The following is a 5,556-nucleotide window of genomic DNA, read 5'->3' on the forward strand; positions in this document are numbered from 1 at the left end:
TTTTGCTACTGAATGAATTTGGTTCCAGTAATGCCAGAATCCAGAACTACGTGATACGGGTACCGCGTGAAGCTACATGTTCGCTTATAAAGGTCGACTAATTTATTTTTTTGGAAATCATAAGGGTTTCCTCCTATCTCAACTTTTATTAAACCACAAGCCAGAAACCCGAGTCAGACAATTTACAGCCAGGCCCGTCGGTGGGGCAGGCCAAATTGGCCAACCGCCCAGGGCCCCCAAAATTCTGGGGGGCCCAAGTCGCTAGGTCTAGCCGAGCGAGGAGGCCAGCGAAACGAGCACGTCGGGGCAGATCGAACAAAGCTCATCCTTATCGTAGACGCCTAGCGGGTCACGACCTCGGCCGCTTAGCAAGATTATCTCTAGTCAAGCTCTTATTATTAATAATAAGCCAAAGAAACACATGAATGTTAGGTGGAACTTTAATTTTCCAAATGAATTAGCCTAAAATACACACCCCTGGAGTTAACCATTTTGTAAAGGGATTTATAGAATATTTACCAGAAGGTTCAAGCATCCAAACCGATTGATCTTTACCACTACAAAAGTTAAACTCTTAACCATAGTAACTAAATCAAACCATCTAAACAAGGTGTGTTCATCTACACGTCTTCTAAATGTAAGAAGCAGAACCTCCCCATCTCAAACTTGTGCAATGGTAGCATTTTGCTGCTGACAGATCTAGAAAAGACCACAAAATATAGTTTTAAGGGAGCAGTCACTTATCCAAATGTCATGTCAGAAGGCCACATTTTGTCCATCACCAGGAATTTATTTGTAAAATGTTTTTGCAGCAGTGAAAGCCCAGGAGATACTCTTCCAGAAGGGAGAACCAACCCTAGATTTAGTCTAAAGAACATTAATAATAACCGCTAGGGCTTGTTCCATCTGCTGCTTGCCCGATCACTCGCCTTGTCACCCTGGTCGTCATTGCCCTTCGTCCCTCACACAGGCTTCATCCTGTAGCCTCGCAAGATCTGTTTGCTGGCGTAGTTGACTAGTTCCCTAATCCATGATCCCACATGAGTTCTTCAGAATTCACATAACCAATTTCTGAATTACAGTAAAGAAGACCCAAACGAATCTCGAGAGACACACTCCTGCCAACACTATTATATGTATGCTCTTCGTTTGTGAGTTTTGGTGCACAAAATGACCACATTGATTTTTTTCTAGAATATGTTGATAGTTAATAAATTTTAGCATTAGCCATTCCTATATATTGATAAACGATAATTTTCTCTACACTTTGTAGTTGGAGGTTTATCCTTCACATGGATTAGTGCAGCTATTTTTGGAGATAATTGCTCATTCAAATTTCAAGGTATGAGCATTTTCGTTTCTTATCTTGCTATAAACGATAAGCTTAGAACTTCAGTTATATGAGTACATCAAAATTTAGGACCCCATATTGCATTTCGTCCAGGGCCCCCAAATTTCTGGAGACAGCCCTGTTTACAGCTCTCAGCGCAGACCAAAAGTAGCTGCAATAGTCCATGTGAAGTGTAACGGTTTTTTGCCCCTAAACAGACATGAATAGCACTCGATAGGATACAACTTTAGAGCAACAAAACAGGATATCAGCAACCACTACATATCATCATACCAAACAATCCTAGGCAACTCCCCTCACCGACGATCGAGCAACCTTAAGCACTGAAGAAGTAGAGCAGCTTGAGTGTCAGAACACAAGATCTTCCATTGCCTGATGAGTGAGCCAACCAAATCCAGGATGCATCACACGCTTCGCCATTTTTGACCCTAGAACACAAATCATTACGCAAAAGCCATAAGCCCCATAAGATAGCAGATGTAACCAAGTTAAAAGCCTCGTACATTTTCTTAAGCTTCCGGAAGGAGAGTAAGAAGGAAAAATAATTAGGTACAGAAATGCAAACACTTTCAACAATGACAAACTAAATATTTTCTGCAACAATGTTGTCAAAGAACTGGTGTTCTATGGTTTCAGGTTCATTGCAAAAGACACAAGAGGTGTCATCCACATGTTGCCGCTTAGCAAGATTATCTCTAGTCAAGCTTTTATTATTAATAATAAGCCAAAGAAACACATGAATGTTAGGTGGAACTTTAATTTTCCAAATGAATTAGCCTAAAATACACACCCCTGGAGTTAACCATTTTGTAAAGGGATTTATAGAATATTTACCAGAAGGTTCAAGCATCCAAACCGATTGATCTTTACCACTACAAAAGTTAAACTCTTAACCATAGTAACTAAATCAAACCATCTAAACAAGGTGTGTTCATCTACACGTCTTCTAAATGTAAGAAGCAGAACCTCCCCATCTCAAACTTGTGCAATGGTAGCATTTTGCTGCTGACAGATCTAGAAAAGACCACAAAATATAGTTTTAAGGGAGCAGTCACTTATCCAAATGTCATGTCAGAAGGCCACATTTTGTCCATCACCAGGAATTTATTTGTAAAATGTTTTTGCAGCAGTGAAAGCCCAGGAGATACTCTTCCAGAAGGGAGAACCAACCCTAGATTTAGTCTAAAGAACATTAGTTTTGTTAGTGGCATATTTGAAGCAAAGAAGCTTTTTCCAGTCACTATCTCTTTCAACAAAAAACATTTTACTCCAAGAAGCAAAGCATAGCCAAATTGAAATCTCTAAGATTAGTAACCTCCATACCACCAAATTATATTTTCCTAGATATAAGCCCCCAACTAGCAAGATAATATTTGTGTTCATCACCTAAATTACCCCAAAAAATGAGACATCTGAGAATTAATGGCTTTAAGAGCCCATTTAGGGAACTTCATAAGAGACATAAGATAAGTTGGGATACTAGTAATACAGGTAGTAAGCACAATAAGCTTGCCCGTGTATGGAAGATTCCTACCCAGCCATTCAATGATATTTTAATGATCCTACCAATAATAGGTTGGAGGTCCTCCCTCCTAAGTTTTTTGAAACGCAAAGAAACACCCAAGTATTTGAAAAGAAATTCCCCGGTTTGACAACATTATATTTGGGCAAAACATTTACATATTTCCTCATCCGCATGCAGATCACTCTTATGAGAAAAATTAAACCAGAAAGTTATTCAAAATAGGCTAGAATCCATTTAAGGTTCCTACCATGCTCGAAACAAAGCATGTAAGAAAAGAATGGATGTTGTCATCAACATACTGCAGGCTGATAACACCACCATGAACAACATCTGGAAGAAGACCAGCAATCAAACCATGATTAATAACTTAAAATAACATCTTAGAGAAGACATCAACTACCATGTTGAAGAGCAATGGAGAGAGAGGGTCTTCTTGCCCCCCCCCCCCCTAAAGTGAGGCCATTAGTATCATTAATGGTAATTCAAAAGGAACTTTGTGTAGAGAACTACATATCAAACTTACCCATTTACTACCAAAGCCTCTAGAAGTAAGCATCTCCACAAGGAAATCCCAACTTACTCTGTCATAGGCTTTCTCATAGTCTAGTTTTAACACCAGTCCGCCAACCCCAGTCCTATGAATACCATGGATGACCTCATGGGCCATAACCATATTTTCCAAGGCGAATCTACCTTTAATAAAGGCAGTCTAGTTGGGAGAGATGAGCCTATCACACAAGGGAGAAGCTCTAATTGTCTTGGCCTTAGAGAAAATCTTTATTGCACAATTACTCAAACTTACACGTCTGAAGCTTTTCATTTCTTTAGCATTAGTAACTTTAGGAATAAGAGTGATAATGGCAAAATTTAGTCGATAGACATCCAAAGTTCCATGCTCAAAATCTTTAATAAGCCACATGAAATCTTTCTTAATCAAGTCCCGAAAGGTTTGCTAGAAAATAAAGGATAAACTATCTGGTCTAGGAGCACCACTAGCATATGGAGCCTTAATTTCCTTCTCAGGGAAGGGCTTTTCTAAAATAGCATTCTCCTCCTCAGTAACTAGCTCATCCTCATACCAAAAGCCAGGATCCAAGGTTCAACTAATTATCACAACTTCTTAAGCAAAAGAAAAGAAAATCTGACTAGTACAAAATTCATATCTGTTGGACTGAACAACAACCTGCTACCATTACTAATTCATAGCCGAAAGCGGGTTTTTTTGTTGAGTCGTATACCGAATTCGGATATAAGAACTTATAATATATCATATGAAAATATACACTATTGTTTTGAGGGAAAAAATCATTTTTTAAGACGTATACAATATCATACCAGGGGCATGGTCTACTAGTGCACTTAATATGTGCCCCTATAAGATTTTGAAAACCGTAGGGAGAGCATAATAGCATAAACCGTTGTGCGGGTTGTTGGATTTCAATATAAATATATAGTTCATATATTGATCAGTTCAACACAGCCATAGCTTCTAGATCAAGTTTGTACAAGTCAAAGATACAAGAAAGAAAAGAAGACAAAAGCAAATTGACAAGAACCTACATGTCATGTCATGTCACCGATGACTGATGATGAACATTTAAAATTATTATTTTTCTCCTCAATCATCAACTTGCTGCATAACCTGCCATACACATTCCACTTAATTAACTTTCAGGCAGGGGGACACACACGCGCCTTTAAAAATTCAATACCAATCTTAACCACGACAGTGCCATCACATAATTAACATATGGACCAATCTTAACCACGACAGTGCCATCACATAATTAACATATGGACCAATCTTAACCACGACAGTGCCATCACATAATTAACATTTTTTTAGGTAAACATAATTAGCATATGGGAGAGCATGCAGTGAGTGTGGCCGGCCGGGGTGAGTAACATAACATACATAACGTTCAGTACATACGTGCGACTTGTAGACGAAACCGACTCCATCGATCGCTAGCTTTTCGGCACAATAGCCTTCAACGTCTATAGGATTAATTATCATCGTTTTTGGAGCAGGTTCACGGCACGATCAGATATGCGTACAGCTCCACGTCCAACTCATACGTACGTGAGAAAGGCGAGGTTTTAATGAGGAAAAGGGATATATGGCGACGGCTTCTAGTTGGCCTGCAGAGTACGCACACGCAGGTTGATTGAAAACGTGGAAAGATTATGCTGTAAGAATGCATTCAGAGTTTCAGGCGTGCATAACTGTTAGGGTTTCAAAACGTACCAGCGTCTCCACGGTGATGGGAACTGCATGCTCGCATATACCCGTTGCATGCATGCATGTATTAAACGGCAGTACTGATCACCATTACTGCTTTGAACAATGTGAGAATATTTAGACGATCGTTGATGTGTACCACTCCTGCTGCGAGTGAGTGAGATGGGTTACTTAACCCGAGAGGCTTGACATGACGAAATACAAGATTAATGAATCGAAGTCAGAAAAAAGACGTGTATCCAATTTCTAAGTCGAGTGGGCGGTCGTTATTTTCTTAATTGCACAAAATTTACAGAATATTTAACCGCTCAATTTATAGGCTGAAATATTAACGGAAACACTAAGCTGATGTCAGATTTTTAGGCATGGCAAATTTGGCATTTTTATGGCAATTTATAGAGGCATGATGATGGAAAATTTAATTTGCAAGCATGATAA

This window comes from Triticum aestivum, chromosome 4D (assembly GCF_018294505.1).
Source record: "Triticum aestivum cultivar Chinese Spring chromosome 4D, IWGSC CS RefSeq v2.1, whole genome shotgun sequence".
NCBI classification, from domain to species: Eukaryota; Viridiplantae; Streptophyta; class Magnoliopsida; order Poales; family Poaceae; genus Triticum; species Triticum aestivum.